At 42.7% G+C, this 25926-nt stretch overlaps 1 long non-coding RNA gene across 1 annotated transcript in view; it reads right to left on the reverse strand.

Moving 5' to 3' along the window:
- LOC133090109 (uncharacterized) overlaps positions 1 to 20975 on the reverse strand; it is a 49935-nt gene extending 28960 nt beyond the window's left edge. Inside the window, exons 1-2 of the long non-coding RNA XR_009700780.1 lie at positions 20891 to 20975; positions 6075 to 6412 (exon numbers count right to left, since the gene is read on the reverse strand). This is a non-coding gene — a long non-coding RNA (uncharacterized LOC133090109). The remainder of the gene's footprint in view (positions 1 to 6074; positions 6413 to 20890) is intronic.
- Between the last annotated feature and the right edge of the window lie 4951 nt (positions 20976 to 25926).

The raw sequence follows: 25926 nt of genomic DNA on the forward strand, positions 1-25926 counted from the left end.
CTGCCGGTGCTTCAGCGCCCTCTAGAGGTTGTCTGCTCTAATGGCAACTCTCAGCCCTTCCTCCTCCTCCTTCCCTAGTCCTGGGGGCTGCCTTGGCCTCCTGCAGCTGCTGGCCTGATTTCATTCTTCTTTTTTCTCCAATTACAATGAAGTGTCTTACAGAGGTTTGGAATCTCTTGAAGAAGGAAGATCTTTTAGTCCATACACCTTAACTGTGAGAAGTTGGTATCAAGAATGAACCTGAAATACTGTATTTTTCTCCTGATGATTCCAAGGAGATACAGCTCAAGTTTTCTAAAGCATAAGAAGAACCAAGGTAAATATGATATTCTGAGCCAGAGATGAGAAAGCAGTTTCTAGCACCCCTTCCTCATGTCATTTAACTGGGATTTAAATCAATCAACTGCCACTGGTTTTTAAATCACATGACCCAACTTTAAATCAATCAGCTGCTTCCCTGTAACTCACGTGACTTGGCTTTGAATAGTAAGAAATGCAGAGGTATAAAAATGATGTTCTGAACAATAAATGGAAAAACAACATTTTAGAAAGTTTTTTTCTTTTCGAATGGACCATTCATTGCCTACAGAATAAAGGATTCTCTTGTGGATTTCTTGAACTGTAAACACATACAATGTCTCCGTTGGCTTGACTGACTTAGATTTTGGGGTTTTTTTGTTGTTGTTGTTAACATATTTCTTGGAGTATAATTACTTTACCTTGTTGTGTTAGCTTCTGCTGTATAACAAAGTGAATCAACTATTCATATAAATATATTCCCATATCCTCTCCCTCTTGTGTCTCCCTCTCACCTTCCCTAACCCACCCCTCTAGGTGGTCACAAAGCACTGAGCTGATCTCCCTGTGCTATATGCAGCTGCTTCCCACTAGCTATCTATTTCACCTTTGGTAGTATATATATGTCCATGCCACTCTCTCACTTCATCCCAGATTACCCTTCCCCTTCCCTGTGTCCTCCAGTCCATTCTCTACATCTACGTCTTTATTCCTCTTTAGTGACTCCTGCTAGGGATGGATACTTCCTTTTATGCTCAGGGAAATCCCCTAGTTTGAATATGATTTGAGTTTGATCCTGTGAAACCATCAGAACTTCCCACCAGAGATAAATGAGGAGATTCTGGCCTTTATTAGTATGCACGATGAACACGGGTGTCCTGGCTGTACTTGCCAACCCTCCTATTTTACCCACCTATTTTTATCCACCTTCCTCCCTGTGAGTACCTTTGACCAACCCTGAGCTCAGACTCCTGACCTATTCCAGTGACTTTGTCAGTCTTTCTTTAAAAATGGACAGGTAATAAAATGAATTTAACCTAGAAGCAGCAGCTCAGTAAGGGAAATAAAATCATCAGAAGTTATCTAATCACAGCCACAGCCATCCAGGGCTCTGTCTTATCTGCTGGGTCATAAGAATGGTACCTTCCTAAACTTGAAGGGCATCCAATCAAATAAGTAAAGGTGTTGCTCACCTCTGGCTCTTGGAGGGATTGCTAGGCAGTCTACCCAGTGTATACTAACTGCAAAACACTGTCATGGTTTTGAAACACCTATGATCCAGGAAAGCTTTTTGGGGTGCACGGGGAAGGTTTCTTTTTGACATCAAGCAAAAAATAAATCACCAAGCTCTTTGAGCACAGGCGTTCTTAAGAGGGAAGTAGAAGGAAGGAATGGGCAGAAAAGATGATCTCCAATGAAGTGAAGGACATTTTTCCAAAAGAGTAGAATTTAGTCTCAGTTTAAGGAGAACACTTTTAAATAGCTGGGACAGCTCCAAACTGCAGTTTAGGGAATGAGTGCTTCAAAAGAACAGTGCTTTAAAAGTCCTGGCAAGGCAGCAAGAGGATGAAGAGTTGGTTTTGCATAGTTTTGAACACAGGAGTAAAGAAGCAGAGGCATCTCTGACTAAAAGGCCCTGAGATCCTATGGCATCAATAGGTCAGTTGCAGGGGCAGGGGGTGTGGGGGGCGATATTTCTCTCTCAACGTCTCCCAGGGCAGCCACCCCTCCCCACCCCACCCCCCTCTCCCTTCACCCTTCCTCCCTCCACTGTTGGGTCCCCGGGGACAGCACTTCTTAAGCTGGAGCGCTCAGGCACCATCTCTGCAGTCTGGATTCTTCCTGGAACCTGGCAAGTTCTGGGACAGGAAGGCAGGTCTGCAAGGCCGCTGCAGTGCAGTCGGACCTGGAGGCCTGGAGAGGAACTGGAGCCCTGAAGCCCACCCACGTCCTTGAAGCCGAGGGAGGAACACATCCTCCTAACAGTACTTCTCAGGGGTCAGCGTGCTCCCCACCCGACGGTGATCCATACTCACTTGAGGCAGCAAGCACTGCCTCTAACTGACCCCTCGATTCCGCCTTAAGGGTCCTCGCACATGTGTGATAGCGCAGGCCCCGGATCTCTTTAGTCAGCTGAGGCCAGTGCTGCCGGGATCCCTCCAGTCCCATCCCCCAGCCCCTCCCTCTGGGACTGTATCTAATAGAAGAAAGAGCACAGAGGAATTGGCTGAATCAAGGGACCTGGAAGCCTGGTTATGAGTTTGAAGACCGAGAACCTAAGGCGCAATTACATATTATTGGAAACTCTTGTGGGGTGTGTGGGGGGAGGTTAGGAGGCTGAGAGGCTGAGTCGACCTGGTGAGGCCAGCCCCAGGACACCACACAGCCCTGCCCCCCTTTCCCTGCCATCAGACAAGGGTGCCGCAACTCCAGCTGGGACTCTGCACTTCCCCCTCCCTGATTCTCCAGAAGAGCAGGTGGCCCCCCTCTGAGGGCAGGGGCAAGACAACGGACCAAGTCCCCCTGCACTAAGGCGCTACTGGAAGCTCTTCCTGAACAGCAATGCTGGCTTGGAGTGAACCCGTGCACCGCCAAAGCTGGTCTCATCCTGCAGCTGAGGGACGCAGGCTTTAAGTCAGCTGCCTTGGCTTTAAATCAATCAGTCTCCCCTAAGTCAGGTGACCCGACTTTAAATCACTGTATGCCCCTCAAGCCTGCAACTTCAAAAGTTGGGAACTTCACTTTGATCCCAGCACCTCACACAGCTGAATGCACACTGTAGTCACCCCCAACCCTGGCTTAGAGGCAGGATATAAGGTAAGGGGATGGGCGTGCACACATGGTGATGAGGGTGTACTTCATGTACCAGAAGGGTCCAGGTACTCTGGGTACAGCAAGCAGTGCACGATACAGCAGCTCCCTGGCAAAGCTGGTGATGCACAGGGGGAGCAGGCACACCCAGGCATGCAGAGGCTCCAGGGCGGGAGCTGGGGCACAGCCAGCCGGGAGGGTGTGAAAGCGCAGAATCTGAGCCTTCTTGAGAAAGGCAGACACAGAGGATGGATGAGAAACAAAGACCAGATGAAACATGGATTTGAAAAACACACCCTGCTCTTGAAATTGGGGTGTGGGGCACCCCGGATTTGAGTCTTCTTACTCCCCAGTAGCTAGTGCTTTGGCATTTGCCCAATTACTTATAAAATGTGACTGATAATATCTAACCCATAGAATACAGCGTTTGGAGTGGTTTGCGTGTTTATGTTTCCATAGGGGAATAAACTTTTCTACAAGAAAAATGTCTATTTTCTGAAATAAATTAAAACCCCTTTTTAAAAAGTACTATATCGGACTTCCCTGGTGGCGCAGTGGTTAAGAATCTGCCTGCCAAGGCAGAGGACATGGGCTCGAGTCCTGGTCAGGGAAGATCCCAAATGCCGCGGAGCAGCTAAGCCCATGCGACACAACTACTGAGCCTGGAGGCCACAACAACTGAAGCCCGCGCGCCTAAAGCCGGTGCTCCACAACAAGCACAACAAGAGAATCCACCGCAATGAGAAGCCGCAACAAAGAGTAACCCCCGCTCACTGCAACTAGAGAAAGCCCACACGCAGCAACGAAGACCCAACGCAGCCAAAAATAATTAAATTAATTATTTTTTTTAAAAAAACTACTATATCCTTCTTTACATCTTCTCTGGGAAGAACAGAGAGAAGGAGTGGGAGAGTGAGAAAGACCAATATTTAGTGCACATCCCTGATGCAGGTGCTCTGCTGGCTCAGATAGTTTTATCCCCACTTTACAAAGGAGGAAGTAAGCTCAGAGAGGTTTAGTAAATTTCCCAAAGCCAAACAGCTATCGAGTGGCAGAACCAGGATCTGAACCAAGTCTGTTACCTTCAAAGCCTAAGCCCTCATCACAACAAAACTCAATTAATATTTACATTTATCGAATTACATTGCAACCTGGGGAGTTCTTGGCACAGTCCTGAATAAGAGTGAGAAAGAAAGAAATAGCATTGTTCATCCAGTCAACCAAAATTTTTGAAGCAGCTGCTAGATGCCTGGCCCTGTTTGGAGTTCAGCAGTGATCAAGACAGGAAGAGTCCTGCTTTCATGAACCATGTAGTGGGGAGGAGAGACAGGTGCAACTTGGGTGAGGGATTTCACCTTGCTGGGCCTCTGTTTTCTCATCTGGAAAATGGGATGGGTGTTTCTCATTTTCTGGGATTGTCCAGCCCTCACATTCTCTGATTCCATAAGAAGCATTTATTTTCCTGTTTCTTTAAAATTCAATCAGGCCATGAGCTGTGATGAATGTCGTTAGCTGCTCCCCAAATCACTCTATTTCCACCCATTTCCTGTGATCAGGTCTTTCCCCCAACATGACTCACAATCAATCAAGTCACAGAAGCTAAGGGGCACCCAGCAGAAGAATTCCAACCCTGGCTTCTCAGGAGCTCTGCGGTCTACCTGGCCAGGTAAACTTCACTCACCTGGCACAAGGTGGCCATCCCTGGTTTCACATCAACATGATCTCAGGCACAAACCTCCTTGTTTTTCCATTTTGTCTTTAAGTTACTTACTGAAACAACTGCACAAATATGAAAAAGATATAAAATCAGGCATCCTCTGCCCTCAGTGCCTACTAATAAATGATTTTCTGCCACTTTAATGATAAAGATACATTTCAGCATTCCGCTGCCCTTATTATTTTTCATTTTGTTGATATTTCTACTGAATACACCTTTCAATATTTTAACAACGGAACATGTATTTAGGTTGTTCCACACACAGCCTTTGGTGGTAAGGGTTTTGTTGTTATATTTCTATTATGTTTCCTTTAAAAATCATTATCCTGTTTAAATGGATTTTGTCAATTTTATAGGCATTTATCATGATAAATATCATATCATGATATGATATTGATGAAATTAATACATACAGGGCAGTAGTACAAATTTATTGGAATTGAGCGCCTCCGTTAGCACAGTTAAATATAAATATTATATATATATATATATATATATATATATATATGCCAAATTACATGCTGAGTGAGATTCTCCTACTCTTTTTCACCTCTGCCCCTCAAGCCTGTGAGAAATGGAATATTTCTTGCCATATCAGTAAAAAAAGGATGTCACAGTCATCAGCACTTGCAGACCTCCAATGTGAGCTGGTGGGCCCTGAGGAACTCAGGGTATGCAAATACAGAATGCTGGCCCCAGAGAGCTGAGGTGCATATCAAAGGAATGATTTCAGTGAGCCCAGACTCTTGCATCTTCCCATACAAAGAAAAACGCTACATTCCTCACCTTGGGAGAGCTGGTTTTCCTTAGTTAACAATCATTTTTGATGTTCCCCATTACCTGCGCCATTGCCCTCCCCTGTCCCCTCCCACCGGTACTTTAGCTCAGGGAGGAAGGAGCGCAGAGAGAATCGGCTGAACAAGGGGGCTGTGAGCCTGGGGATGCGTTTTCAGCCGCTTTCCCCGCAGTCAGGAGGAGGGGCGCTGACACTCCAACCGGACCCTGTGCCTCCCTTGCCCCGTTTCCCCTCAGGACGCTCAGGCCGACCCCCTCCCCACGCCCACCAGGCCCCGCGAGCCAGGCCGAGGGCAGGGGCGAGAGGAGGGACCGAAGTTCCCCAGGACCAGAATGCTGGGGGCCACTCTTTCTGCACAGCAGCGGCCGGTGGCAGCGAACCCCTGCCCCTCAGAAGCTGGTCTTGCACTGACGCCCGGGCACCGGACCAGGAGGAGGGTCGGCACCCACTTACCTGGCCCGCGGTCCCCAGGACTGTCACGGCTTCGGCCGCCGGGGCCCCTCCAGAGCTGGCCGCCTCAGTGAGGACGCCCTCCCCTCGGGCTCCGGGGCACTTCAGTGACGGCGGAGGGAAGAGACCCCGAGCCGGGAGTTCCAGCTCTGCGGAAACGCGGGCTCCGTTCTGGGCGAGGAGGTGGGACCGCTTTGCCCCGAGGCCTTCCGGGAGGGAGGGCGGCGCCGGGGGAGGAGCCGCCTGGAGCCTCCAGGAGCCCTTCCAGGGTTCCTGGAGGGGCGGCCTGGCCTGGGGGCCCCGCCCACTGTGGCCGCAGCCCAGGCCTTTTCCCTGGAATCCTACACAAAAAAGAAAGATACACAGTCTATGGTAAATATTCACAAATGTTTGTTGCTGCCGTGCTTACTATTCTATTAAAGGTGTAAAATCCATAAAACACTTTTAGTTCAAAGTTAAATATGAATTTTTACCATTCTAATTATCTCTCTGCTATTCCCAACTGTGGTTAATGAATCAGAGACTGTGGCATCACTAGTTAAAAATGAGCTTGAGAAAAAAATAGAACTCAGGCCCACCAGACCTACTGAATCACGATCTGCAATTTTACAATCTCCCCAGTGTACTTGTGTACCCATGAATAGTTGAAAGGCACATTTCTACCTCGACATGTCTTTTCTGTCTGAGAAATACACACATTTTATCCAGTTTGATATAAATAAAACACTCAAAAATGCATATGCCTGTGTTGAAACCATCATTTTATCATTTCTTTTCCAGATAAGTATAGTCTCTACACTGGTTTTGTGGATCACATGCCATACTCTTTTCTTGTAGTTAGAAATAAGGTAGAGAAAGTTACTTTGTAAATATATATATATATATATATATATATATATATATATATATATATATATATTAGTGGATAATTGAAGACAGTCTTCTAAATTAAAACCAGTTCTCTTAACTTGCTGTTTTCTTCTTGGGTCACATTATGAACTCTTCCCGTGGCCACATGGCATGTGTACTTTTAATTTCAGGGACTGCTGACATTCCAGGATGTGACCATAGATTTCTCTCAAGAGGAGTGAGAATGCCTGGACCAAGATCAATGGGAATTGTACAGGGATGTGATGTTAGAGAAGTATAGGAACCTGCTCTCCTTGGGTGAGGATACCTTCCTTCCAGAATTCCTTATCCAACCACAGGGTTTAGAGTCCTTCATTTGTAGAATGTCTCCTGGAATCTTCTGCTTCCTACAATAGGGTTTCAGATTGCAACGTTTCAGGAAAGATTGGGAGTTTGTGGGTATAATTTATCTTATTCTTTTAAAATTGCAGCCTCCCTTTTAATATACTTTGTAACTGCTTGGGATGTGTCTATACGAACTGTGTACTATATGCTTCTGTTAGAGTCCTTACAATATTTTATTGTCTTATTTTCTGTAACAATTTTCCATGGATTCTTTGGGCTTAAGGTATATTAATTAAAAGGGAGACTGCGATTCTGGGACTTCCCTGGTGATGCAGTGGTTAAGAATTCACCTGCCAATGCAGGGGACAGGGGTTCGATCCCTGGTCCGGGAAGATCCCACGTGCCACGGAGCAACTAACCCAGTGGGCCACAACTACTGAGCCTGCACACCACAACTACTGAAGCCGGTGCGCCTTGAGCCCGTGCGCCATTTATTTTTTGGAGAATAAAACCGCCTCTGAGTGATTAAAATTTAGACCAGATAGTCAAAATGCTTTATCACCTGTTCTTCTAAAACACTGATCAACGGAACAAGTTTTACTAGGGATAACAGTGTGATTGTATTCTGGAGTTCATATGGGCAATATGGTTTATGACCTTGATGCTGGATCACGACATTTCAATGGTATAACTGCTATTAATTGTCTGTTTGTTCAACGATTAAAGTCTCACGGGATCTGAGTTCAGACTGGAGTCATCCTGGTTGGTTTCTGTCTATTGCAGATTTCTTCCAGTATGAAAGGACAAGAGCAACACGGCTTACTTTACAAAATGTCTTCAAACTAAATGATGATATAATCTACATTCAATTAATTTATACATACCCTACTGTAGAACAGGGTTTGTTACGGTGGCAGAGCCCGGTAATTAAGTAAGACTGAAACATTTATCTGCAGTGGTTCAAGTTCTCTTCCTAAGAATATGTTTATAATCAACATGCTTTCACAAAGTACCCAATTTAATTCACCATAGCATTCCTCATATTAACTAAATGGAGAATCCTAGGCTATATACAAATCCAGAAAGGGCCAAAAGTCAGCAGCCCCTATGGATTATTACAACCCATTACTGAGACATTCAAATTATTTATTAAAGAACCACCATGACCATCAACATCATCAATTTATATATTATTGCCTCAATGCTAGCCTTAACCGTGGCTCTCACAACATGAATTCCTCTTCCCATATCTTATCCACTAATTAATATAAATGTAGGCATACTGTTTATATTAGCCATATCAAGCCTAGCCATTTATTCCATCCTCTGATCTGGATGGGCTTCAGATTCAAAATACTTACTCACTGGAGCTCTACGGACAGTAGCACAGACAATCTCATATGAAGTCTTGTTAGCAGTTATTCTATTCTCAGTCCTACTGCTAAATGGATCATTTACACTTTCAGCAGTATTTATTACACAAGAACACCTATGACTAATTTTCTCCTGACCCCTACCCAGAATTTGATTATCTCCGCAGTAGCAGAAATCCAATGAACCCCACTTGATTTAACAGAAGTAGAATCAAAACCTGTATATGTCTTCAATGTAGAAAATGTAGCAGGCCCATTCACCCCGTCCTTCCTAGAGAATATGTCAATTTCCTTATAATAAACATTTCCACAACATTCTATTTTTAGGAGCATTCGACAATCCCTACGTGCCAGAATTATGTACAGCCCAAGTCATCATTAAAACACATCTAACAATCTCCTTTCTATGAATTCGAGCATCCTACCCACAATTTTGATATGATCAACGTATACATCTCTCATAAAAATTTTTTTACTACTAACATTAGCCCTATGTATATGAGAGTTTTCACTACCTGTCATCATACCAGGCAACCCACAGCAAACTTAAGAAATATGTTTGACTAAAGAGTTACTTTGATAAAGTAAATGATAGAGGTTTAAATGCACTTATTCCTGGAATTGAACTTATTTCTAAGAATTTTACATTCTCCATGCTACCACATTACACCACAATGCTATATAGTAAGGTTCTCTAAGAAAGCTTCAAGGCCCATACCCCCAAAATATTGTTGTATATCCTTCCTGTACTAATAAACTCTCATTGTTTTTACTATCATTCTACTGACCATTATTTCAGGAAATATAATTGTAGTAACAAGCTCACACTGGTTAATGGTACCCCCATTCTAATAAAAAACATGAACCCATAAGCTACAGAAGCATCCAACAAATATTTTCTAAAACAATCCACCACATCAGTACTACTTATAATGGCTATTATCATTAATCTAATATACTCTGGTCGAAGAACACAATGAATTACAAAAATCTTTAATCCAGCAGCATCCACTATCATGACAATCGTCCTTGTCACTAAAGTAGGACTTTCCCCATTTCACTTCTGAGTGCCCGAAGTAACTCAAGGCATTCCATGAACAGCAGGCCTGATGCTATCAATGTCACAAAATTGCACCCCTATCAGTTTTATACCACATGTCACCATCCATCAACCTAAACATACTGTTAATCATAGTGATATTATAAATCATAGTTGGACGCTGAGGCAGACTTAGCCATACTCACCTGGAAAAAATTACAGCCTCCTCATCAATTGCCCATATAGGATGAATAACAGCTATTATCATGTATATTCCAAGTATAACAATCCTAAACATACTAATTTATATCATAACAACACTATCTTCTTCTTATTTATACCCAGATCATGTACTACAAGAGTATCATTATCACACACATGAGATAAAACACCTCCCATCAGGATCCTTATCCTCAGCATTATAGTGTCATTAGGAGGTCGCCCACCATTATCAGGGTTTTGACCCAAATGAATAATTATCCAAGAGATAACAAAAATGATAACATCATTCTACCAACACTAATAGCCATCACAGCAGTCCTCAGCATATATTTCTACTTGCAGCTAACATAATCCACATCACTAACTATATTCCCTTCATTAAACAACACAAAAGTACAACAATTTGAACATACAAAACAAAACATACAATACAAAACCCTAACTTTCCTATCATTACTCATCATAATAGCCACACGATTACTACCCATAACACCCATCCTATCAGTGCTGGACTAGGAATTTAGGTTAGTTTAGACCAAGAGCTTTCAAAACCCTAATAAAGTACAATTTACTTAATTTCTAAAAATAAGGACTGCAGGACTTTATCCTACATCAACTGAATGCAAAGCAAACATTGTAATTAAGCCAAATCCTTACGAGATTGATGAGTTTTAACCCCAGGAAATTTTAGTTAACAGGCAAATCATCTAGTCAACTGGCTTCAATCTACTTCTCCTGCCTTTGAGAAAGAAAAAAGAAGAAAAAAAAAAAAGGCAGGAAAATCACCGGCAGAATTGAAGCTGCTTCTCTCAAGTTACAATTCAATTTGTTGATTCACCACAGGGTTTGCCAGAAAGAGGGCTCAATCTCTGTCTTTAGATTTAGAGTCTAATGCTAACTCAGTCATTTTACCTCTGTTCATACACTGCTGATTATTTTCAACAAATCGCAAAGATATCGGCATTTTATCTTTACTATTTGGTGCTTGAGCTGGAGTAGCAGGCAGCGCCTTAAGTATTTTAATCCTGGCTGAGCTATGCTAACCTGGAGCGCTACTTGGAGATGCCCAAATCTGTAAGGTAGTCATAACAGTCCCTGCACTTGTAATAATTTTCTTTATAGTTGTACCCATTATGATTGCAGGCTTTGAAAACTGACTTGGGCCACTAATAACTCGGACACCAGAAGTAGCATTTCCCCAAATAAATCATATAAACTTTTGACTACTTCCCCCATCATTCTTACTCCTACTCATATCACCAATAGTAGAAGCTGGTTCTGGTACAAGTGGAACCGTATATTCAGCTCTAGCCTGCAATCTGGCCCATGAAGGAGCCTCTGTCGACCTAACCGTTTTCTCCTTACATTTAGCAGGTGTCTCTTCAATTCTTGGTGCTATTACTTTTATTACTATAGTCTTTAATACAAAACTAGCAGTCATATCCCAATACCAAACACCAGTATTTGTTTAATCTTTCCCAACTATAGCCATATTACTATCATTACCACTCTCAGTCCGAGCAGCCAGAATTGCCATACTGTTAAGAGATAGAAATCTAAACACTACTTTCTTTGACCCTGCAGGAGGAGACCGAATCCTATACCAACACCTATTTTGACTCTTTGGTCACCCTGAAGTCTGTATTCATGGTCTACCAGGAGTTGTTATAATCTCACATATCATTACATACTATTTAGGACAAAAAGTGCCTTTCAGCTATTTGGGACTAGTATGAGTCATGTCCACTGGCTTTTTAGGATTTCTCTTGTGGGCCCATCATATGTTTACCATAGGGATAGCTGTCGACTCAGGAGCATACTTTGCATCAGCTACCGTAATTACTTCTATCCCTACAGGACTAAAAGTATCTAGCTGATTAGCAACTCTTTAATTTTTTTTTCTCTTTTCTTTTTTTTTGGCTGCGTTGGGTCTTGGTTGCTGCACGTGGGCTTTCTCTGGTTGCGGTGCGCGACCTTTTCATTGCAGTGGCTTCTCTTGTTGCAGAGCACAGCCTCTAGGCGTGTGGGCTTCAGTAGTTGTGGCTTGCAGGCTCTAGAGAGCAGCTCAGTAGTTGTGGCGCACGGGCTTTTTGCTCCACGGCATGTGGAATCTTCCCAGACGAGGGCTCGAACCCGTGTCCCCTGCATTGGCAGGCGAATTCTTAACCACTGCGTCACCAGGGAAGTCCCTGGTTAGCAACTGTTCACGGAGGTAATATTATATGACTTCCCACTATACTATGAGTTTTAGGCTTTAGTTTTTCTTTTTATAGTAGGTGGTTTGACAGGAATCATCTTAGCCAACTCACCCCCAGGCATTGTCCTCCAGGATACATACTATGTAGTAGCACACTTCCACGACCTAATGTCCATGCGAGCCGTCTTCACTATTATAGGAGGCTTCCTACACTGATTCCCACTATTCTCAGGTTATACAGTTAACTCAGCATGAGCAAAAATTCACTTCACAAGTATATTTGTAGTAGTAAATATGACTTCCTGCAGCACTTTCTTGGCCTCTCAGGGATGTCACTACGTTAGTCTGAGTACCCTGAGGCACACACCACATGAAATATTTTGTCTTTAGGCTCATTCATCTCAGTAGCAGCAGTAATGCTAATAATCTTCATACTTTGAAAAGCATTTGTGTCTAAACAAGAAGTCTTAGCAGTGGAAATTGCTACTCCTAACCTAGAATGGTTACATGAATGGCCTCCACCATATCCTATGTTTCAAGATCCTACCTATGTAAATGTAAAATAAGGAAGGACTCAAGTCCTTCTCAACCAGTTTCAAGCCAACACCATAACAATTATGTCTTTCTCAATAAATGAGATAAAAGTAAAAAGTGATGTAGCTTTGTCAAAGTTAAATCATAGGCTAAAATCCTGTATATCACTAAGGCATATCAATTTCATCTAGGCTCTCAAGATATAACATCACCGATAATGGAAGAACTTTTACATTTTCATCATCACACATGAATAGTGATTTTTAAAATAAGTTCTCTAGTCATCTATATCATTTCACTAATATTGACATCTAAACTAACTCATATGCATACAATAGATGCACAGGTAGAGAAAATGTGAACAATTTACTAGCCATTATTGTAATCTTAATTGCCCTATCATCATTGTGAATCCTTTACATGATACATGAAATCAATAACTCTTCCCAAACCATAAAAAACTATGGGTCAGTAATGATACGGAAGCTACAAATACACAGATTATGAAGATTTAAATGTTGACTCCTCTGTAATTCCCACATCAGAGCTAAAACCAGGAGAATAATGACTAATAGAAGTCAACAACCGAGTAGTTAGAGATAGTCATTGAATATTAGTTTCATCTGAAATTGTTGTACACTCCTGAGTTGTTCCTTCTCAGGCCTAAAAAGAGCTATCCCAGGACGCCTAACTTAAAGAATCCTGATACCAACAGGACCAGGCCTATGTTGTGGACAAGAGAGCTCGTTTTCCTAAGTTCAAAGACAGGACAGAGGGAAATGGCTGAGATATGGGGTGAATCTGGAGCCCATGGGGATGCACTCTCCAAGCTCCAGGATAGGAATGGGGCCTCTAGGGTCCCAGGCCACCCACCACACCCTCCCGAGCAGGATCTGGGCAACATTCCCTGTCAGTGATGAGGCAGCCCTAATACTTGTCACTCCCCAACGTTGTGTCCTATGTGGGCCCCATGCTCTTGGGACCACACCCCACACTCTGCAGGTCCATGCTACAGGGTCCTTCGTGCCTCAGGAGTAGAGACCACACAGCAAGTAGTTCCCTCCCCAACCAGCAGGAGGAGGGGAGGAGAGCAGGGGCACCAGGGGAATCTCACTCAGACAACAACACCCCAGGGGTGCCAGCGGGGACAGTGATGATGCAGATGAGGCACACACCAAGAGATGGGACCAGAGGACCCAAAAGGCAGCTGGTCAGGTCCTGGCTCATCTGCACCCCAGACACCTTTGTCCCTCCTACACCCCCTTCCTCATACACCCTCTCCTTAAATGCAGATTCTTCAGATGCAAACAGGCAGAGCTTCAGACTGAAAGTCAGCTCTTCCAAAATGACCCATCAGCAAACACTGCAGGATTCCACTCCCTGTGCTTTGTGGTTGCTTCCCACTAGCTATCTATTTTACATTTGGTAGTGTATATATGTCCATGCCACTCTCTCACTTCATCCCAGATTACCCTTCCCCCTCCCTGTGTCCTCAAGTCCATTCTCTATGGCTGAGTCTTTATTCCCGTCCTGCCCTTAGGTTCTTCATAACAATTTTTTCTTTTTTTTTTAGATTCCATATATATGTGTTAGCATACGGTATTTGTTTTTCTCTTTCTGACTTACTTCACTCTGTATGACAGTCTCTAGGTCAATCCACCTCACTACAAATAACTCAATTTCATTTCTTCTTATGGCTGAGTAATATTCCATTGTATATATGTGCCACATCTTTATCCATTCATCTGTCGATCCTGCCAACACTTTTACTTTACTCAATTGAGACCAATGTCAGACTTGTAAGGTAATAAATTTACGTTGTTTTGAGTCACTCAATTTGTGGTAATTCGTATGAAAGCAATAAAAAACAAATACAGAGGTCCTACAAGAGCCAGGCTATATATTTATATTTAAGTATTTCTAAAATGAATTTAACCTTGTGATTGACAGCAGCAGCAGCTTCCAAGGGATCCCACCACACACTTGAGGCAAAAGCAGCCTAATAAAGAAACAGTGACAGCAGCAGGTCACTGCCCCACACTTGGGGCAAAGGGGGATTTGATCTACTGTAGCAGCAGCATAGCCTGAATGGGAATGCATCCTCCTGTGGCACTAGTCCCATCAACATTAGTCTAATCTGCTAGCATCTGCTGTGTCAACAGGCCCAACATATACAAACCCTCCAACTCAGTAGCATCAAGTGAGCCAGGCTCAGTGTTTCCTGAAACTCATATCCAATGGCACTGGAAAGCCCAGATATCACCTACTGTTATGAAAACATAAAAAAACAATAACAGAAGACTGGGAACTTCAGAAAGAAAAGGGGAACAATGGAATGGGTGAAAACAAATGGGGTAAATATAAGAGACTATCATTAGCCTCATGAGTTTCTTAAATTCTATATGATGGTCAAAGCAAAAATTATGACACCATCTGATGTGGTTCTCAATGTATATAAAGGAAATACTACAGAAAATCATACTTTAAAACTGGGGAATATTAAGAGACCTAAATGGAAGTAAAATTTTGAAACTTCACTTGAAGTAATAAAACACTGATTCCAGTAGGCTATGATAAGTTACATATGTATAGTGTAATGCCAAAAGCAACCACTAAGAAAACTATACAAACAGTATACACAAATGATTATAAATAAATTAGATTAAAATGCACTTATTAAAAAATGCTTAAGTAATGCACAAGAAGGCAAAATAAGAGAAACACAGGATTGAGAAACTAAGGTAAAAGACAAAACAAAAAATAAAATGGTAGACCTAATCTTTAACATAGCAATAATTATATTAACTGTAAATGATCTAAATAACCAAGTCAAAGACAGAGATTGGAAGAGTAGATGAAAAAATCACAAGCATGACCCAACTATATACTGTCTATAAGAAGCTTACTTTAAACATCATGATATAGGTAGTTCAAAGTAAAAGGATGAAAAAGATATATCATATGAACATTAATCAGAAAAAGCAGGAATGGCTATATTAATATCAGATAAAGTAGATTTCAGAGCAAAGGAAATTAATAGGGGCAAAGAGGGTCATTACATAAAGATAACAGGAATAATCCACCTAGATGACCTAGTGATACTAAATGTGTGTGCACCAAACAACAGAACTTCAAAACACATGAAGCAAACACTGAAAAAGGTAAAAGGAGAAAATTTTAAATCCACAATTATTATTTGAGACTTCAACACAGCAATTTATAGAACTACCAGAGAGAAAAATCAGCAAGGATATGGAAGAACTGAAAACATCATCAATCAACAGGATATAACTGACATTTAAAGAACACACTCAATAAAAGCAAAATACATATTCAAGTGTCCATGGAACATTCACTCATATACCATATACTGGGTGATTAAAAAAACACTAGCAGATTTAAAAGAATTAAAATCATAGAGAGTATGTTCTCTAGCCATAATGGAATCAGACTAGAAATCAATAACAGAAAGACAACAGGAAAATCTTCAATCACATGAAAACTAAACATCACAATTCCCAATAACTCATGGGTAAAAAGTCAAGGAAAAAATTTTAAATGCATAGAATAAAAGAAAATGGAGATATAACAGATCAAAGTTTGTGGAATGAAGTGAAAGCAATGCTGAAAGGGAAGTTTATAGGACTAAATTGGGAAAGAAAATATTTCAAAGCAATAATCTAATTTTCTATATTAAAATAGTAAAAACGGAAGAGGAAAAAACACTAAACAAGCAGAAAGAAGGAAATAATAAGGATGAAACAAAAATCCATGAAACTGAAAACAGGAAAATAGGGGGGAAAAAATCAATGAAACAAAAGGCTGGTTCTTTGAAATAAACAATCTAATCAATAAAGGTGTAGCAAGACTGATAAAGATAAAAAGAGAGATGGCACAAATCACAGATATCAGAAATGCAACCAGGGATACCATGACATATCCTGCAGGTTAATAAGGGACAAGCTATTATGAACAAGTCTACACTATAAATTCAAAAATGTGGATGAAATGGACCAATGCTTCTACACCCAAAACTACTAAAACTCAGCCAAGATGAACTAGATAATCTCAATTTTCCTGTAACCATTAGAAACACTGACTTTTCATTTAAAAACTCCCAAAAGAAATATTCAGGCTTAGATGTTTCACTTTCACCCAAGACTTAAAAAATTAACACCAATTTTACATGACTTGATAAGAAATAGAAGTAGAGGGAACAGTTCCTAATTAATTTTATGAAGCCAGTATTACCTTGATACCAAAACCAGACAGGGATAGTATAGAAAGAAGAAAACTACAGACCAATATTTTTTATGAAATTGGCTGTAAAAATGCTCAGCCAAATATTAGCAAATTAAATCCAGAAATATATAAAAAGAATAATATACCATGACCAAGTGGTATTTATTCCAGTTATGCAAAGTTGGTTAAATATTTGAAAATCAAACAATGTAATCCACCATATCCAATAGATTAAGGGGGAAAAGTCATGTGATCCTATCCATTAATGCAGAGAAAGCATTTGACAAAATCCAATCCCATTCATGATTTTAAAAAAAGAAGAAAAAAAACTCCAAGCAAACTAGGAATAGAAAAGGAACATCCTGAAACTCATAAAGATGATCTACAAACAACCTATACCGACATTATATTTAACTGTGAAAGACTGAATGCTTTCTCTGTAAGATCAGAAACAAGGCACCGATATCTGCTCTCACCACTTTTATTCAATATATTACTGGAGGTTCTAGTAAGAAAATAAAGCAAAAATAAATAAATACATAAATTGAAAAGTTAAATTTTTAAAAAATTTATTTAAAAGATAAAAGGACTATTCCTACTATGTTGAATAAGAAGGAATATATCCTACTGAATGTTGAATAGTAATATATCCTATTATATTGAATAAGGAAAACTAAAACTGTCTATATCTGAAGATGAGATGATAATCTAAATGGAGAAAATACCAAGGAATCCACAAAAAGCTTGAGAAATAATATTAGTTTGTAAATGTTTTAGAGTGCAAGATCAACACAATTTTATCAAATTATATATTAATAACAAACGTGTAGAAGCTTAAATAAAAATATGTGATGCCATTTACAACTGACCTAAATACATACTTAAATATAAGCCCAATAAGACATTTATAGGACCTCTATACTGAAAATTACCAAATGCTGATGAAGAAAATTTTAAAAGTCCCAAACAAATAGGGAGATATACCTTGTTCATGGATTAGAACACACAACATAATAAAGATGTCAATTCTCCCCAAGTTAAGAGGCTTAACACAATTACTCTTAAAATGACCTCAAGGTTTTTGTGGATATAGACAAGCTTATTCTAAGATTTATATGGTAAGAAGAGGCTGAAGAATAGCTAAAACAATTTGTAAAGGAAGATTAAAATGGGAGGAATTAATCCACCCAATTTCAAGATTTTGCAGTAATGATGGAGGGTAGATACATAGATCAATGGAATGGAACAGAGAACCCAGAAATAGACTGACATAAATACATTTAACTTGTTTTTGACAGCAGTGCAAAAGCTATCAAGGAAGAATAGACTTTTCAAAAAATGGTACTGAAACAGTTGGACATCCCTCGACAAAAACAAACAAACAAAAAATGAACCTTAACCTAAACCTTACACACCTTACACAAAAATTAAATCAAAGTGGATCATAATCTTAAACGTAAAAGCAGGACATTTTTAGAAAAAAATATAGGAGAAAATCTTTGGCATCTAGAACTAGGTGAATAATTCTTAGACTTGACACCGAAAGTATGGTCAATAAAAGCAAAAACTGATAAATTGGATCTCATCAAAATGAGTTAAAAATGCTTCATAGAAGATCCTTTTAAGTGGATGAAAACTCAAATTACACAGTGGGAAAACATATTTGAAAATCCCATATGAGACAAATGACTTGTATCTATAATATACAAAGAACTCTCCAAACAACTTAAAAAAATCCAACTAGAAAATAGGCAGAAGACAGGAACAGACATTTCATGGAAGAGAATATACACATGGCAAAGAAGCACAGGAAAAGATGTTCAACATCGTTAGCCATCAGGGAAATGCAAATTAAGACCATAATGAGATATCAGAGAATAACTAAAATTAAAGTATAGTGACAACATCAAATGCTGGCGAGTACGTAGAAAAATTATGTCACATCACTGGTGGGAAAATAAAATGGTTTAGCCACTCTGAGAAACAGCTTGACAGTCTCTTTTAATCCTAAAAGTAGATTCACCCTACAATGCAGTAATTGTACTCTTGAGCATTTATCCAAAAGAAACAAAAACTTAATGAAGTTCCCACAGAAACTTACACATAAATGTTCATAGCAGTTTTATTTATAATAGCCAAAAACTGGCAACTACCCAAATGTCTTTCAATGGGTGAATGTTGAAACAAATTGTGATAAAATCTTATGATAGAATACTACCGAGCAACAAAAAGGAACAAAGTATTAATATATGCAAAAATTGAAATGAACTTCAAGGGAATGATGCCGAGGGAAAAATTTTAAAAAGCCAATCTCCGAAGATTAAGTAATTCATGATTATGTTTACATATTATTCTTAAAATAACAAAACTGTGGAGATGGAGAACACATTAGAAGTTGCCAAGGGTTAGAGATGGAGGTAGAAGGTACAGCGGGGGAACTTTGTGAGGTTTTTGTGGTCCCAGTACAAATAATACAGCAATCTTGGTTTTAATCCCTAAAGATTTTTAAAAGCAATTCCTAATAAGAGGTGTCCAGATATTTAGCAATGGCAGCAGATTAGAGGTATAGCTCCCCAACATGACAACTTCGAAAGAGATCTATACTATCAATACTAATTTAATGCATATGTTAATTTTTAAAAGGCCAGTCACAATACTTAAATGGTATATATCTTAACGATATTATTCTGGGTATCCAGCTATACCAGATGGACTAGCAGGATTTTCTGTACATTCAATCTTATTTAAGACAATAAATCTTATAATAAGACAGTTAAAAAAAGAAAAAGAAAAAAAAACAAACCTCAACTACAGTTGGATATTCTCATAGGAAGATGAGGTGAAAATATGTAGCAGCGGTTCAAAAGCTTAAGCAGTGACACCTAAATTTGGCTGCACATTAGAATCATCTGAAGCACTTTTTTAAAACCCTCACACCGACAGTTGGTCATCCTAGACCAATAAAATCATTTTAAATCTCCTCAGACGATGCCAATGTCTAGCCAGAACTGAGAACCAGCGGACTAAGCAGAAGGGGATGTTTCTACAAAGATCTCTTAACAATAAGTCCTTTCACCCAATCAGATTTACCTCCCCGCAAAGGGGTAAAGAAGGCTAGATGTTGTCCATACTTGCTTAGCTTTAATTAGCACTTGTGACTTGCCCAAAACCTAGATCATGTTTCCCCTAAATTTCATGTTATTCCCTAAGTTTTTCAAACCCAGGGCTAAGGGGTTTGCCAGGATGAGATTTTAAGTGCTCACACAGGGGAAGTCCCTGGCAAACCAGGACAGCGGTCACTCTACATTGAAATGTAAAGCATCCTAAATAACCCTGCCACTGCTCCCAGATACTAGTCTGTGCCAACCAGTGGAGAAAAGGCATTCTCCATTACTACCACGGCAAATGCTGCTGTACTTGCCTTGGCTAGTCCCTATCTTTTCCAGGCGCCACTCCCCTTCACCTGCTGGTGGACGCTTTGGCCAGCTGACAATGCAGATATTTTCAAACTTTAAGGTGAATAAAAATCATCTGGAGGGCCTGTTGTAACAGAGATCACTGAGCCCCACCAGAGTTGCTGATTCCATAGGGCTGGGACCGGGCCCTAAAACTTGAATATCTAACACATTATCAGGGGACGCTGGTAAAGCTGGTCAGGAAAAAGAAACCCGACGTGTCAGATCATAAAGTACGGAAGGGCAAGCCCGCCGGCAGTCCAGGCCGGGGGCGGGGGGGACCGGGGTCCTCAGCCCTACAGAGCCAACGGCAGACCAGCTCGGGCGCCCCTCGGAAGCGCGGGGTCCCCGCGGCCAAGTCTGCGCCCCCGGCCGGCCCCGGCTCCCCTCTGCCCACGCTACACGCGGGGGCTGGAAACGGCCGCGGAGAACCACGGCGGGGCGGGAAAGGGGGCTCCAAAGAGGGTCTGGCGACTCGAGTCGCTCCGTTTCTTGGTGGGCTCAGCGCGCGCCGTGGGGGAAGAGAGGCGGGGGTCCGGGAAGAGGGGACGGGCGGCACTCACGTAGACCGGCAGCGGCCACGGGTAGACGGCGGGCTCGGCCCCCACGGGCGACTCCAGCCTCAGCTTCTCCCCCATGTCTTCACGCGCGGCCCCCGCACCAGGCTAGTCTGGCGGTTGGGGGAGGGGCGGGGCGCCGCCGGCGGGGGCGGGGCAGGCGGGCGGGAGGCTGAGGGGAGGGGGCCTGGCCTGGGCCTCAGCCGCCGCCGCCGCCGCCGCGCTCCCGTCCGGCCCCCGGCTCCCTCTTTGTTGTCACAGGCCCGGGGCCTCCAGCGCTGCTGCCAACTGGGGCCGGCGTGAGGCAAGCACAATGAGCCAGGGCTGGGCTGAACCACTCACTCGCGGCGAGCACCGCCCGCCCCGTGGACACGCCCCCTCTCACGCACGTACGTACGCACGCAAGCACGTGTTCGGCTGCCCCCGGCCACACCCACCGGCCCGAAGTGGGGACCCGGGGAGATCCCTCGGGGCCTGGGGTGGCGGGTTCGACTCCCGCCCTTGACGTACCATGACACCTCCCCCCGAATAATAAGACTATAATTCCTCATTAAATATGACAGCCGGAATCCCAGCTTCTGTTCACAAAAATGCTGTGTATTTAGCCTATGCTAGGCACCAGACCCTGGACGCTCAGTACTGGCAAAAAAGGAAATGCCCTGTCCTCATGGCGCTGCCATTTTAATTGGAATAGTAGTGACAATGGTCAAGGGAGAAAATAAAGTGTCATCATCGCCACGGGGATGGTTAATCTCATGTGTGCACTGCGTGGGGCCCCGGCAACCACAAACATTATTCCAAATGTGGCCAGGAAGGTATTTTTCAGAAGAGATGAACACTGAAATTGGTCCACTTTGCGTAAAGGAGATTGTCAATGCCACGGCGTGGGTGGGCCTCGTCCATTAGTTGAAGGACTGGAGAGAAAAATGAGGTTCCGTAGAAAGAGGGAACTGTTCCTCCAATGGCCTTGGGACATCAGCTCTTCCCTGTGTCTCCAGCCCAGAGTCCTGCCCTGACTTGCCTGCCTCACGGTCACATGAGTCAACTCCTTAAAACAAAACTGTATATGTAAAAATACTGAATATATACAAGCCTATTAATTTGTATATGTGTGTATACGTATTATATATATGTGTACACATGTTTATATGTGCGTGCGTTTGTAGTATATGTGTAAGTACTATATACAGTATACATACAAGCTTATATATTTGTATGTATATATTGTATACATGTATGTATGTGTATATATATAGTATACATATTATATATGTGAACATGCTGTATATATACACACACCCATATATTGATATATGGGTGTGTGTATATATATAGTATATGTACACTGTATGTATGTATGTATACAGTGTATATTTATATATAGGTGTGTATATATGTTGTATACCTGTATGTGTATATGTTTCTAGGTATTATATGTATATATGTATATACTATTATATACACACTTGCGTATGTATTTATATGTGTATGTACATGCGCATATTTACATATAGGTGTGTATGTGTGTGTATACATTGTATATATGTATGTGTATATATCTTATATATATGATATATGTATGTATATATACGATGAATTTATATATACAGTACATATATATTTTTATGCTATATGCTTTTATATGTAGGTGTATATGTGTGTCTATATGTATGTACGTGTATGTATTGCATATATTATATGTGTACGTATGTATACTGTCTAATACACACCTAGATATCTTTGTATGTGTGTATATATGTATGATATATATGTACCTAGGTGTGTATATTGCATATGTTATACGTATGTGTACATACTGTATATATACAAACTATGCATTTTATATGTGTGTATGTATAGTGTATATGTATGTGTGTATTGTATATATTATGTGTATATGTGTGTATACATACTGTATATATACAAACTGCATTTTATATGTGTGTATATATGTATGTGTGTATTGTATATACTATATGTGTATATGTGTGTATGCATACTGCATATATACACAGCTGTATATTTTTGTATGCGTGTACATATGTATGTGTGTGTGTATATACACACACACACCCTATGGATTCTGTTTGTCTGGAGAACCCTCACTGATACGGACACTTATGACAATTGAGTACCTGCTCTTTGCCAGCCAGGGAGCCAAAGGCTTGTCCTTTCGGTGTCTCCCTTAAGTGTCACAAATCCCAGGAGGGAAGGTGATGTGGCTCCTACCAGTTGAGGTGCCTCAGGGTCAGAGAGGTGCACAGGGCGGGGGGCTGGAGCCTGGTGGAACCCAGGTGGAGTTCTAGCAGCAGGACAGCCTAGCAGTCCCACTTCCCCGAGTGCTTCTCACAAAGACGTCGAGGGAGAGATGGGATCTGAAGGAGCGGATGAGGAAGCTTTCGTGGGTCCGCAAGCCCAGACCAAGGCTGACTCGTCAAGGGTGTTAGAGGTCAGGACTGTGGTTACCCTGGGGGTGGGCTTACACAGAGCCATTCACATTCTGAAAAAGTATCCATTCTGCTCTTGTTTGTATGTTTACCCCCCTCCCCCAAATCTTTTAAAAACAGATTCTCTTGGTTGCTGGGAACACACACAGGGAAGTTGTGTGTGAGCGGGTATGATCCAGGGGACAGGGAGGATAAGCCCCCTACTCGTAGGGCCAGGAGTGGCTCAGCTTTGTGAGCTGAGGATGGCCCACGAGGTCCCCGAGAGAAGGGTCCCTGCTCCGTCCCTGCTCTGTGCACCCCATTCCCAGCCTGAGAAACCCAGAGCCACCCCCCCCCAACCAACACACACACACCAGGGAGGAGAGCCAGTCACCCTGGCTCCCAGGCTCTGGCTCCAAGGCTCCCAGCACTAGGAGCTATTTTCAGCTTTCATGCCCTAGCACACGGCCAGAGCTATTGTCTCCGGAAACTCTCTGTCTGTCTCTCGCCCGCCCTCCCTCCCTCCCTCCTCCACTTCTGCCCCTCCCGCTCCATCTGTCCTCCCCTCCACACTGCATTTCTACACAGGATGGCTCACAGACAGCTGCTCCCCGTGCCCACCTGCCACCATTCGATGGATGTCAAAGCAAGCCCTAGGGACTTCCCTGGAGGTCCAGTGATTAAGACTCCGAGCTTCCACTGCAGGGGACGCGGGTTTGATCCCTGGTCAGGGAAATAAGATCTCACATGCCGCACAGCACGGCCAAAAAAATAAATGAATAAAAAATAAAGTTATAGTGATGAAACAGCCCTAGTGGTGCAAGGATGGGACGTATAGCTCTATGGTATAGAATAAAGGTCCAGAAACAGATATATGAGAACTTGATATGACAGAAAGTGGGGAAATTAAGGAGTTTTCAATAAATGGCATTAGGACAATTGCATATCCATGTGGGAAAAAGTAAATTAGAAAAAAAAATGCAAGTCCTGGTCAGGTGTGACCTTGGGCCCAGGGCCATTGGCACACGTTGTCATGTGGGACGTTCTTCCTTAGACTCCTCCCTCCTTCCTGTGTCACTGTCTCTTCCTCCAGAACCTTCCTGGACTCCCCTACACAAGCCCGGGGTGTGCCCTCACCCGCCCTGGATCACCAGAATTCCAATCCTGGCCCACCCTTCCCCGCCAGGTAAAGAACTGTGCATGGTCAATAAGACCGTAGAGGTCATTGGCCATTGCTATTGCAGCTGGAATTGTTACTGTGTTTAGATAGGGTGACCAACACCCACCCCCAGTTTGCCCATGACCGCTCAGGTTTGAACGCTGGAACTCTGGGGAAACCCTCAGTCCCGGGGAACCCCAGAAGGCTGGTCAGCCTATTTAGGATGGATCTTTCACTTGCTCTCCCAACCACCGAGAGCCAGAAAGGGAATCTCCCCCCTCCTTCCATTGTAACCTTCATTCATTCATCCACTCATCCCTTTATTCAACTCCTTTATTCAGCAAGTATTTATGAAGCATCTACTACACAGCAGACACTCTTCTAGGTGCTGGGGACATAACAGAATCCCTGTCCTCAAAGAGCTCACGTTCTAGCGAGGGCAGCAAACAGTAAACTGAGAAGGTGTGATTTATTACATGGGGATGATGTCTCGGAGACCACTGCAGGGCAGGGGAGGTGGGAGAGGAAAGGGGCAGTTCTAAATGCAGGCGCTGATGGGATTGGGGCAGACCTTGCCCTTGGCCAGGCTGGTTGCTTCAACACAGCTGTCCTCGCCCAGGGCCATCCTGCCCCAGCCTCACCCAGTTCTTCCGTGATGTGTGGGGAAAATCTGTGGTTGTCACAACTGGTGGGGAGGGGCCCCTGGAATCAAATGGGTGCGGCCAGGGATGCTGCTAAACCCCACACAGTGCCCAGGAGGGGCCCTCAGCAGAGGATGACCTGCCCCGAATAACCCCAGTGCCACGGGGGAGACCCTGCACTAATATTATTCAGACCCGCTGGTGCCCCCAGATTCCTGCACAGGCAGGGACTCTAACCGGGTCACCTCTGTATCCCGAGGTGACCTAGAGTGGGGCAGCCAGGAGGGCTGAGATGAGTATCGGGAGTGAAATGACAAATCTCTGTGCCCACTCTCCCCGCCGCACCCCAGGGGCGATGGCCTCTATCTCCTCCCTGTGCAGGTAGCTTTTCCCTGAGCCATTTCTTCTTGTCAAGGTCCCTGTCGCAGGTTGGGTTCCCCGAAGATGACGTTGAGAGCAAGGATTGGAGTGCAGGTGGTTGATGTGAGATGTGCAGGAACAGATACAGCTGCCATAGGGTCCCGCAATTCCACTCCTGGGCATAGATCCGGAGAAAACTCTAATTCAAAACTATACATACACCCCTGGGATTTCCCTGGTGGTCCAGTGGTTAAGAATCCCTGCTTCCAGTGCAGGGGGCATGGGTTCCATCTCTGGTCAGGGAACTAAGATCTCACATGCCATGTGACAATAAAAGAAGAAAGAAAGAAAGAGAGAAAGACAGAAAGAGAGAAAGAGAGAAAGAAAGAAAGAAAGAGAGAAAGAAAGAAAGAAAGAGAGAAAGAAAGAAAGAAAGAAAGAAAGAAAGAAAGAAAG

The sequence above is a fragment of the Eubalaena glacialis genome, chromosome 4, assembly GCF_028564815.1.
Source record: "Eubalaena glacialis isolate mEubGla1 chromosome 4, mEubGla1.1.hap2.+ XY, whole genome shotgun sequence".
NCBI lineage: Eukaryota > Metazoa > Chordata > Mammalia > Artiodactyla > Balaenidae > Eubalaena > Eubalaena glacialis.